The sequence below is a fragment of the Rhagoletis zephyria genome, unplaced genomic scaffold, assembly GCF_001687245.7.
Source record: "Rhagoletis zephyria isolate East Lansing unplaced genomic scaffold, Rhagoletis_zephyria_1.1 Rzeph_scaffold_03383, whole genome shotgun sequence".
In the NCBI taxonomy this organism is placed as follows: domain Eukaryota; kingdom Metazoa; phylum Arthropoda; class Insecta; order Diptera; family Tephritidae; genus Rhagoletis; species Rhagoletis zephyria.
In genome coordinates this window covers 42,753-55,627 of record NW_016160466.1, presented here as the reverse complement: position 1 = coordinate 55,627, position 12,875 = coordinate 42,753, and the positions used below count along the sequence as shown (strand labels likewise).

General features: G+C 35.0%; 1 long non-coding RNA gene across 1 annotated transcript; it reads left to right on the top strand.

The window, feature by feature from the left end:
* Nucleotides 1–174: 174 nt before the first annotated feature.
* Nucleotides 175–9,081, top strand: LOC108368916 (uncharacterized). The gene is made up of 2 exons (XR_001848434.1): nucleotides 175–379; nucleotides 9,021–9,081. It is a non-coding gene; the product is annotated as an uncharacterized LOC108368916 (long non-coding RNA).
* Nucleotides 9,082–12,875: the final 3,794 nt, after the last annotated feature.

Here is a 12,875-nt window from a genome sequence, read left to right as displayed (position 1 = left end):
GAAGATTAATCTCCTAGTAGAAGTTTGAATGCAATTTCTACACCTCTACATCTTCATAACAGCCCATTGTGCACTAAGCAAAACACTCTCTAGTCACTCGGCATGTGGCAGAGTGACTATGCTCTTCCGTTGATGTCTTGCTTTTAGCCGACTGCTAACTCTGGACAGCTGGTCTAGTAACATCGGCAACGCTGATTTGGTTGCATGCAGCTCAGACGCGTTTTAAACTCGCAAAGGTGAAGTACGCATGCGCGACGCTCTTGCTCGATTAGCGGTGATGTGGATATGAATTAAACGCAAATAAATTAAAAAAAATGAAAATTAAATAACTAAATACGTACATACATACATATCAGGTCAGCTACTACATAAATAAGTGGTAAATCAAGAATTAAAAATTAAAGATAATAAATGAAAATAAAAAATGGTTTGAGTGCGAAAAGATAGCAAACGTCCGATTAATGCGCACAGACAGCGAACGAAAGAACAAAACGGGTTGGACGTTAGCAAAACGGATGGGCGGTGTTGGTGGACAGTGGCGACAGTATAGGTACATATGTACGTATGTATGTATGTATACAGTGACTGTGTTGGCGACTGTCGTCGCACCGGATGCAAATACATAAAAAGTGACCGTAGATACCAATAACTACATACATAAATATTGCCTTGGTCACCACCACAGAATTGTCTTTGAGTCGTGTGCTAATGGCCTGCGTTATCGAAATTTAAATTTGTTGTAGTTGTTTTTGCTATCGCACATGCATGTAGGTATGCCTCTTACGCTTGAATTTATGTGCATATGTACATATGTATGTATGTAAGTAAATTTTTATGCTTGCAATGAAGTGGAAAAGTTTGTCGCGCGTCTAATGGCACAGGAAATCGACGTAAATTGGTTGGAAACAAAATCCATCCAAAGTTATGCCGAGAATGGCCGATAGTGTCTGCAGGAAATGCAACCGGGGCTTGCTTGCATCGCGGAAAAATGACCATCAAACGTGCACGCGAGCACGCAAGCAAACAGTCGCAACTACTCTGAGTTTAGTAAATATTGTGAAGTCTGCAGTTAAGGCAAAATGCTTGCGTTCGAGGAAGGTTGCACTTCAACGAGTGACATTCAGTGCACTTCTTTTTTTTTGCTTTATTGATGAAGTGGCCTTTAATGGTCGTCTTTACTTGGACGCACAAGTGATGAGTAGAAGTGTGCATAATCTTTCATTCTAGGTATGATTATAGAAACGAAGAAGCCTCACTGGAGCGGTATTTCGATCATAGGAAGGTTAATTGGGTTCAAGTCTCACACAAACAGGGTTTCTTTAGGATTTGGATGCTCTCCCCTGCTTTAGAACAACTCTTGAATATTGACACATATACCATCTTACAAATCAATACTAAATTTTCTACCGGTAAGATCTATATATCGATGGCTGAGTGCAAGATCGACCTTCTCGGGAACCAGTTCGAAAATGCCCTATCTCAGAAAAGTTTTTAACAACGCTCTGTCTCAGAAAACTTTTCAAGAACGCTCTACTTCTGAATTTGGTTGAAGAACGCCCTATCTCAGCTTATTTTCAATGTATGTATTTACGTTTGAGATAGGGCGTTTTTGAACCGAATTCTGAGATAGTGTTTTTCAGTAAAATTCTGAGATAGGGCGTTTTAGAACTGGCAGCCGAGATAGCTCGATCTTCCTCTCAGCCATCAGCAAAGTGAAATCTTTTACTTGCACGACATTTTATGCAGTTTTTCACTAAGGTTCCTATTTACCCATGTCCATTTGCAAAATTTTTAATTTTTATTTAATTGTATCTTAAAAATAATGGCAAAATTTCATTGAATTAATTTTTTCGTTTTCGCAATGGTTTATACATTTATAAATTTATGCAAAATTTCTACAAGCTATTCTTTTTCCTCAATAAGCTGGCAGGTGTTTTGTTTGCAAACTCGTATTTGCATGCCTACGTAGAGGTGTGTGTGTATGTTTATTTAAGCATGAGTAATATTGTTGACGTTTTTGTGGATGAAGACAAAAGCTACAGAAAACGTCATCAAATTGAATATATCAGCAATGAATACAAAATTGAGCTGTTTGCATATAAAATATTCCTTTTACGCCGGCACGCTTATGGAATAGTGAAAAGGTCAAACTTCGGGGAAAAAATGTAAACAATACTAGAAAATATCCCAGAATAAGTTTTCTTCTATATTGGACGAGAGTTACCGGAAACCCAAGCGTACAACCACATGTGAAGGGAGCTTTTAAATTTTTTAAAGTATTTATTGTTTTTTGCTATTTTAATTTTTTCAAAGTTCCTTTCATTTAAAAACTTTATTTTATTAAGTGCTACATCTTTTTGGGAAGATAGGTACCTACTGGTTTTTTATCATAATTTTTCTAAGTCCGAAAAGTTTAAAAAAAATTAAGAAACGCTAAAAAAATTTAAAAAAATTTGATAACACTGTAGTCAAATTACCACCAAATCATACTTTCCCTCAGTGATGCAATTTTCTTAATGACACGCTTTAGTGACTTCACGATTGACTATGTACATATACACATTTGGGTTTATAGCGGTACAAATTTAATTGCAGTCTAAAAGTGAAATTTCAATCGGCTCAGCAGAGAAATGTGACTTTATTTCACGAATGACGGAATTTCCACACATACAAACAAACATATGTATTAATGAAACAAGTGTGCAAAATATTGGGCGAAAACTTGTAGCCGCTATCCTTTTATGCAGGCAAACGTATGTACATATACATATAGCAGATTTACATTAAGACGGCTCACAAAACTTCACAGGAAGTTAGTAAAATTTATTAAACGTAAAAGGTTAGTTTAAAGTGTGAATACAATTATTGGAGAAGCTTTGCCAGAGGCTGATATTTTTTTTAAACAATTCTTTTTGCAACTTCTCCTAAGTTGCTAATTGAGTTCAAAGAGTTACACCACCCTGAAGGCCAAAAAAATTGGTTAACAAATTTATTTTTTTATGACGCAGATTTGTATGAAATTTATAAAAAACCTTTTTTCACACATATAGTCAATATATAAGAGAAATTTCCAATAAATACAAATTTGAAAAAAATTGTAAAATGGTGGAGGTATGACCGCCTCCTCTTTTAATGATGGTGTACAAGATTTCTCAATCGGGTACTGTATGAAAATTACAAAAAGTTGCTCAGAGTGAAAAGAGAAATCGATTAACCCGTGTCTGTCCGCCCGTCTGTCTGTCCATTCCTCTGTGCTGACGATAGCTCGAGGAAAAATTTGAGATATCTTAACGAATATGTTTCTGTGAGATAAAGACAGATGGTTTGAAAATGGGTAAAATTTAAGGGAACCACGCCCACATCCCACATAACGGAAGCTGTTTAACTCAGAATTGATGTTTGCAGTAATTCTTTAGCAAGTAATCTATTTAAAATCATTTTTTGGAAAATGGGCGTGACACTGCAGAAATACACTCCCTTTTAGAAACTGTTGTATAGTTTTTGGGCCAGAGATCGAGCCCGAGTCTTCTTTAACTCGCAGTATTTGGTTCAGGACTTTTTTCGATTTTTTTTATTTGTGGAAGAGCATGCAGGCTTTGTCAAGGTCTGCAAAACTTGAAAATATCCGCTTATTACTTCAGGTTATTAAACGGAAATTAGATGGAGAATATTTTGGAAAGGATGGCAGTGCAGAGCTTAGGTAAAGTGGCCAAGTTATCGATTTTTGCTATGGCGACAACTTTCTTCACTGAACATTGAAATTGATGTTGTCGTCTGCTTTCAATGGCTATCAGACACAACTAAATGGCCCAGCTTAATCAATTTTTTTAATACTCTCGCAGTAGATGGTACTTGACAACATGATTTCATTCGCTATGCGGGAAATTCAAAAATTCACTAAATTAAAAAAATGATCTCGTTTTTTTTCAAATTAAGAAAGAAATTAAGTAAAGTTGCAAAAATACTGTGTATAAATGTTCATTCGAAAACCCATTTATACAAATATTTTAAATGATAATCTATGCATATTGAAACTTCCATGCGCCTCATTACTGTTGCCTCATTTTCAAGTGAAATTTAAAAAATTTCTGCTACTGAAGCTATCATCAATTCAACAATTCCAATGTGAGGATTTAACCTTAGAGTGCCACGATATCCATGGCAATAGCATCTGTAATTATATTATTAACCACAATTTCCACTCATCTCCTAAATCATCATTATGCTGCCGCACGCCACTTACCATTTATATCATACGTATGTATGTACATATGTACGGGTATTGGTATGGATAACATGTGTGTATGTATGTACATATGTATGGTTTATGCATGTTTGGAATCATATGGTGGTATAGCCACCAGCGATCGCATCCGCATGCAATAAAGCCTCAATTATGATGGTTTCATCCATACGTCGTGCGAATATCTGTCCATACTTACTTTGGTTTATGACCAACACTTTTTCTCTTATAAATTTCATGTTCATACTCGTTTTCACTGTTCAATACCTACTTCATTTGTTATGTGCAAGTCAACTTTTCAACAATTGCAGAAAAATGCCGCCTTCCTTACAAGTGCTCGAGTGATTGGTCGGTCGACCGATTGGTGGCATTCAACATGAGTCATGTGCATTAGGTTCAAGTTAACGACGTATGAACACAAATATGTATGTAAGTAAGTATGCAAGGTTTTTTTTTTTGCAACAAGTATACTTGAATATGTGCGTAGTATGTATGTGTGCATTTATCCAACACACAAATGGGTTTCGCAGCTTACAATAATTTTCTTCCACGCTTTTGAGCGGTGGCAATGAGCTCAGCTTTAATAATAAGAAACAAAATTACATTAATTAACTTGGAGCAAGAAAGGCGATCAATTGACTAAGTTGGCATTTTTTTCTTTTTGTTTTGTTATGGTACATTATGGCTTTAAAGTGTTTGCGCCATTTTTTCTCCTCAGTAGAAAAATTAGTTCCGCCGCCGACATGACAATTGAGATTCGTTTATAGAGAGGTCATGCTTATCTAACGTTTGGATTCTCGAAACAATCTTAATTGAGTTGTTGCCGCCTAAACAATTTTGGATGAGTTCAATAGCTGAAGTCAATTGGAACGTTATTTTTGTGGTTGTGAATTTAAAGAGTCATGCCGGCAAGTAGCTAGCTCAGGCCTAAATGTTAAAAACTCAAAACGTACACCTATATCTTAAAAAAATGTATCCACCACCCCCTACTCGTAAGAGCCATTCAACACAAAATTGTTTGTTTATATGATCATTATCTTTGAAATCACACGCTTAGTTTTTGTCAGACAGAATGGATGACCTCTGTAAAAAAAAAAGTTACTTATAATCTGGATCCTGTAATATCCCCATTGACCCGATCCGCTCATCCTTAACTGTTCATGAAAGACATATTAAATTTTCATGTATGGCATAATAAACTCATAAGCTAGACATTATCCAATATGCACCACGCCCCACTCAGTGTGCGCGCATTGTAGCTTTATAAAGTTGAATTATTTCACCATACAATAAATTGTTTATTTGCTGCTATTTCAATATGAAATGTTTTTTCACTCCCATTTAAACTTCACACAAATAATAAAAAAAAACCTGAAACAATAAAAATGATCTAATAAGCGTTTTTGCAAAGTCGTTAGTCAAAATACCTACATATATACATATATACATATATTATTCGCACATGATTCACTCGTTTAAATTTTAGGTTAATTTGTATTCCAGTTTTTTGTTACCGCATTTGTCTTTCTAAACTTTAAAGCTGCTTCAGTTGACATATAATACGTACGTACATATATGTATGTACAAACATACATAACCGGCAATTTTTTCCCCCAAGATACAAGCTTATTTTTGGACTTATGGGAGCTTCATTTTAATGTCATGTAAGTGATGAAAGTACCTTGATTACTTAGCCCTTAGCCGAATCCATGTGAATTAATTGTTCACATGATTTTACAAGCAAAACAAAATCCAGTTGGGAAATATTTGTATTGTTTTAATTTATAATTTTTGGTAATATGTATCTTTTCACATGGAATTTCCATTAAGGCCGATTATTTCTTCATAGACGATTCATATAGACCCAAGTTCCTTGGAAGATGAACATTACTCTGGACGAAGACATATATGTATTCTTAATCGCCTAGTTATCAAGCTGATATATTATCTGAATTATCTACTCATGATCTTATTGTAAGCGCTGGCTTCATTTGCAAAAAAAAAAACGATAGGATTAAAAACACCGAAGAAAAATAGGTAATGGGCAGCATAACTTTTTTTTTTCAAAATCGCATAAACTTTAATCTTCGTATCACTGTTGTGAAGATCAACGAAACGGCAGTTTCGATATGGTCAGAGAAAGCAGGGTCTTAATTAAGTGGATTTAATTTCACGAAAGTTCACATCATCATGCAAGACATAAGTAAATTGGGTCTTACTTCGGATCGAACCGGGATAGGTAGAAGTTTAACCTGCCAGAGTATTTCATTGTTTCAGAGTAACGCAGGTCTCTCGAGGCATATGAAGCTTTCTTCTTCAATGGGTGGCGGTTGAACTCCAATAAGGTCATTTGCGGGCGAGAGTTGGTGAAGGTGGTCCATTGGTAGTTGTACGTAATCCTGGATATTTTTTGTGAGTTCATAGAGATTACTTCTGACGAAAATTTTTGCTTCTGACAAGTCCCAGAATTAGGCGCTCACTTGCTGACAGTCGAACTTCTTGATCAGCTTTAAGTAATGCGCCCTTCCTGAAATCATCTGCACCAAGGGTTTGCTGAGGGAGTAAGTTAGTCTCGTTCGAGCACAGGTAATCAGAGCTAATGCCGGACCCCAATATCCAACTAGTCAGCGTATAAGACCAGAAAAAATCCCATAAAGTTTCTTTCAAGGGACAAAAAAAAAACATGTCAGTGAAAAGTAGGAAAAGTAAAGTGCCATAGTAAGTATGTATGTATGTATGTATCTCATTGGCTTTTCCACTTTTATGCACAAAATGGCAAAGCATATCGCTGAACAATATCTGATTGTAGAAAGTTTTGTAAAATGACACCAATAACAAGTAAGACACATCTATCGGTAGCAATCTACTAAGACTCCCCAGAACTCACATGAGTTTTTTTTCGCAAATAACGTCATCGCGACGACACAATTTCAATGAACCGCGAATAGAGTGGAGTGGAGCAGAAAATGCCCGTAATGGCAGCATAATCCAAACATACTCGTGCATAAGCTTTTAATAAGCGGACATACATACATACAAATAGCTATTCCACCGGCATAGATGGATGAACGAACATACAGACCAAATGACTATAAAGCCACAGCAAACACAAAGAAAAAAGACTATATTTGTTGAAAGAGTTCGAAGACCACAAGGAACGACATGGGTTGTGGCAACAACAACAGCAACTGTAGCAATGAGAATAATGAAAATAACATAAGCAGCATAAGTATGAACATACTCGTACATACATACATACATACATTCATACATACATACATGCATACTATGTATTTGTACAATAAATAGCAACATCGGCTAAGAGTGGCGTTTAAAGCGTGCATAGACATTAAAAATACAAATAACAACAAAAATAAAAATAAAAACACTAAACACTAAAATTAACCAATTGAACTCTGGCAATAGGCCGCACAGCAGTTGTAGCGACAGCAGTGATAATTCCAGCCGTAGCATCGCCAGCGGCAACAGCAGCGCAGTGAGGTGGTGCCGCTGTGGGAGGCAAAAAAGTAGTGAATACCGCTGACTGCCTATAGAATTCCAATATGAGGGTATCCATTAGGGATGTTAATTTTTCAGCTTTTGCCGATCCCGGAATTTTCGGGATTTCGTTATCACATTGCTTCTATATTGTTTGAGAAGCTTTTCTACCATAAAATAAATAATTATAAAAGGGTGTGGAACCTACTTTTTTATTTAAAGTTGCGTTTTTATTTTTTCTCTCTGACGTCAAAATTTATTTAAAAGGACTTTGTAATTTCAAAGATATGAAAAATTCCAAAAATTATCTAAAAAATTCAATGCAATTTGGAATAAAAATATGGGTACCAAATGCAAAAGGAAAATTCTTTTTAGAATTAAAAAAATTTTAAAATGTTTTGGATTCACAAGAACAAATAGGTATTTTTTAAGCTGATGAAGTTAGAAGGATGAAATTCAACGATGTTATCGAGTTTATATAAGTCCTTAACTTATAATTTTTTCAAAAACAAATATTGCGAAAATTCAAGGATAAAATTTTGAAAGGACATTTTCAATACTTGCCAGTCCTTCTGCACCAAAAACTTTAATCTGTTTAAATTCTACAGGATTTTCTCTTTAATTTGATAACCATACTTATTCTCTAAGTACATTTCTCTGAATTTTTTGAATCATTTTTGAATTACTGACGTCAGAGTGAAAAACTTAAAACGCGATTTTACTATATTTGGCCAATGGTTTCGCGAATACATTGATATTTGTGTTTAAAATTTGTAGGTATTATTGCCATCAGTGCAAATTACAAATCCAGAAAATCCTGGGATTATTTGCCAAGAATCCCGCGATTTTTGGGATCCCGAGATTTACATTCCTAGTATCCATGTAGGCTGTGTGTGTTGTGATACTGTTTGGCGTGTGGATTGGAGAACGGCATGGGACCGACCGACAGATCGATTGCTCGTTGTCGAAGCTGACTTTGTTTCAACAGCGAGGAGCAGCAGTCAGACGGCGCTGTTGAGTAGAGATTCAGCTTTAGTTTACAGACGCATTCGGCGCTCGATCACACGACGGGGTATCACTCACACGCGTAAATATATTGTTATCAAAAAATATATATATATTTCCTAAGTCAATTTTAAAACTAGATATGAGGAGATAAACGCACGCCAAAAATAAAGCAGCAAAAACAATTAATTTAAATTGCCTATATTTTTTGCATAAAACATAAATTTGTTACAATAATACATACTGTCCACCACCCACTAACCCACTTATTCAGTTCTGATGGCTCATCAAAGTCAGGTGCTCAGCTGTAAATTGTGTGAACGGCTTTCTTAAATAATAAACAAATAAAAAACAAAAGACATGTCGCAATAAACAATTAAACGAGTGAATTAAAACAACACATCGATCTTAGCGATCAATTTGACAAACAAACAAATTTCCGAAAGATTTCTACCGTAATTTCCAGCTGTGCGAATCGTGATCAAAACCGCCGCATCGATTAGATAGATTTAACACTGAAATGCTAATATTTTGCATTAGCAAGACCACCAAACGCGTTTTCGTAATAAATGAAAGTGTGTGTGTGAAATTAAAAAAAAGTAAAAAATAGATGTAGTTAAAATAAAAGAACAATTTTGTAGAAATCAACAACTTGCAAATTTCATTAACAAAAACCAAAAAGAAAAAATCCAAAAGCAAAAGCGGCTAAGCTACACACTCCTGATCCCCCGCCCCCCCCCACAGAGCGTGATCAATCTATATGCAAACATACATATGTATGCCACTGTAATAAAGTGAAAAGTGTACTAAAAAAACAAATAATAATTATAAAACAAAATAAGCACACAAATAAAGGCGGAGTGGAGCACACACCCGAAAATGGATTGGAAAGAGCAACCGGCCGCAAATGATATCGAGCAATTTCTACGCGGTAAGTCGTTTCGCTTCGCTTGACTTGTGGCACTAATGTTTTCTCATTTTCCCCACTTAATACGCTATTGTGCGACAAGCTTAACTATGTAAATATTTACTAACATTCCACTGAATGCAATGTTGGTGGTTTTAGTATGTATGTACATATGTATGTAGTTAACCCTTTTTTCTATGTGTTAAAACGTTTTCACACTCATATGTTAGTTCTACTTTTATACTACTTCCTTATACATACATACATATATGTACATATACTAAGTGCCGGGAAAAGCTTATATTCCTTAAACATATGTATCTACATAGTTAGATTTGCTTAGTGACTATTCTTACAAGTGTTATGTAGCAAAATAGAAAATTTTTCTCAGTAATTCTATCAATTTTTGTTAATTGTCTGTGTAAATCAAAGAAAAAGGTGCTTAAAGCAACGACTAAAATTCCTGGAATAGCTCACCATGATTTTTTTTTTTAGTTTAGTGTTTAATGGTATCTATATGTAAACGTTTTTATAAGCTATTTACTAAAATATCGCTTCAACTACTACTTTACATATCATCCATCTCAATTTTTTTTATTATGAAACCACTTCTTTTAACTCGCTGATCACCGACTAGTTTGGACGTTTATTAATAGAATCTTCTCTCAATTGGTCTTAAATTTGTCACACAATTATAGAGATAAATTTATCGACAGATGGAAATTAGAATACTTTGTACTTAAAAATTACGTTCGTGGTTCTCAACAACCTTTAGATATTGTAACCAATCTCTCTTTGATACAAGTAGGAACTCGAATAAATTTTTATCCTTTACTATTTCAGACAAGTGTTGCATATGCTTCATGATCCAATGATCCGAACTAAACCAAATTAGTATGGGACTACCCTTTCCAATAAAAAAAGACATTGATCGAAAACGGTTCAAAGTTATCCGGTATTCCGATGAATTGATAATGTTCCTCATTTTTTGAAGTCGATTAAAAATAAATACAATCTTTGTAAATACAACGCAGTAATTCAACGTCAACGTCGCACAGTATTCTATTTTGGAAAAAAAGGGACAAAATCAAATATCTCGAGAAGAGAATTCAGGAAAAATCGACCTTGACCTTTAAAACCTTTAAAAGGACCTCTAAACAAAAGATTTTAATTTTTTTTTATTTTTTGGCCTGAAACCAGATGCAATGAACTTTTGAAAAGTTTGCTGTTCTTGCGTCAAAGAACCAACTTCAGTGGTCGCAAGAATCGAAAAAGGCATTAAGAATTTCTTTTAAGTTTAAGTTTAAGTAAAGCTGTGTTTAAGTAAAAAAAAGAAAAATCAAAAAAATTACTTTTGAAGTTCATGTAAAAGGTCTAATTAAACGAAAGATTACAAATTGCCTTAACCTCAAAACCGGTCTTCAAAAGCAAATTCTTTAAATTTTTTCTCTTTTCATGGATATGGATTTAACGAGACTATTTTCCTGAATTCTCCATCTCAAAGTTACATTTATATTGCTCTCTCTTCTCGTCCTCGAGATATTTGATTTTGTCCCTTTTTTCCAAAATAGAACACTGTGCGCCGCCGTGAATATTTTTTCAGCCAAATTTTTCTGAGAAAGTTGAAGTAGTGAAAGTTTCATCGAAGGACCATTGGGATTATTTACATATTTAAATAACACAGGCCAAGAAGGGTCAAGAAGCAGAAAACCTAACATATATTTTCGAAAGATTTCGGTACGCTGAATCCAAATCTGGCTGTAAAAATTTGATATGACGTCAGGTTTTTGAGTTATCCTAACCTGAGTGTGCAAAACAAAACATGGTTTTCGTCACACACAGAAAAGTAGACAAAGTAGTCGAAATGCGATATCTTGGCGAAAAAGGGGGATAGTTTGTTTATTTAAGATACTTTGACTAGTTTTGTATGAAAAAAAGTGAAGCGCGATGCGAGTAGTTTTAAAAATGAACGACTACATCCAGGTCCGAGCAGCATCCGAAAAAAAAATTTGTTTCTCTAATAGTGGTCGCCCCTCGGCAGGCAATGCATAGCCTCCGAGTGCAATGAAAAAGCTTCTCACACTACAAATTGTAAGAAATGCTCGGCCAAACACTTTGCTTGAATGTGAGCGCCAAATATTTATTTATTTACTGTAGGTTTGGTGTAGTGTCGCACAAAGTGGATAAGCATGCATTGAAGTATTATTGTTGTTGGGACTGTCGATACAAATTTTTTTAATGCTAAACAGAGTTTCTTTGATTTGTGAATTTGTAACATTTTTTTTTTTTTTTTGAGATTGGGGATCCCCTCAATATCGAATCAGGAGACTACTACTTAATATGCAACTAAAATTCGAGTAAAAATTCAACATCACTCAGTTAGCAATTACGAAAATATGTGCCACGAAATCGCAATTCACCGGACGTTGGCAGCTTAGTGCTTGGCAACCTACTTATTGCAAGAAACGACTTTCTACTACAATTCGCACGGTTTGGCTTGGTGGCCTCTACTGGCAGCTTTAAAGCATTATGTACATATGTATCATAATGAGAAAATAAGAAGACACCTAATTACATACATAGTATAGAGCTAACAAGGTTTTATGAAAACCCCATAATTTATAAATAAAAGTAGCCACGCCTCTTCGGCGTCAACTAAATTAGTACCTCACCGACGCCGCCTAGCGTTGCCTACAAAAGTTTTGCAAAGAATATTTTACGCATTTAAATTTTTTGTTTTCTTCTTCTAGCCGCTCGCACACTAACTACTAGTTGCTTAATTTACTGCATTCGCTTATTTTTTGTTGACTCACTAAACTTGCCGCAGTTGGTTCAGCTAACCCCCTTCCCACAGCTTTGGTAGTACGTTTTGTTTGCTGTTTTTTTTTTTTTTTTTTTAAATTGGCTTGCCGCAATGCCTCGATTTGTAACGAACATTTGCGGTTTTTTGACTGCTCAGCGTTATTCTTTGAGATTTTTCATTTCATTTTTATGTAGCTGTTAATGTAGCTTTTTTTGCGGTGTGTATTGTCTTTCCGTCTGAGGTTAATATGTATGTATGTAAGTAGTTTACCGCTAACACATTTTTGTTTTTATTATTTTCATATTTTCTCAGTTTTTCTTTGGTTAAATGGCGTTACCGTTATTCTGCTGGCTTTTACTTTTAGTGTCGCAACATCAACACATTCGCGCTAGTTATGAATTCATCATCGTTTAACCCCC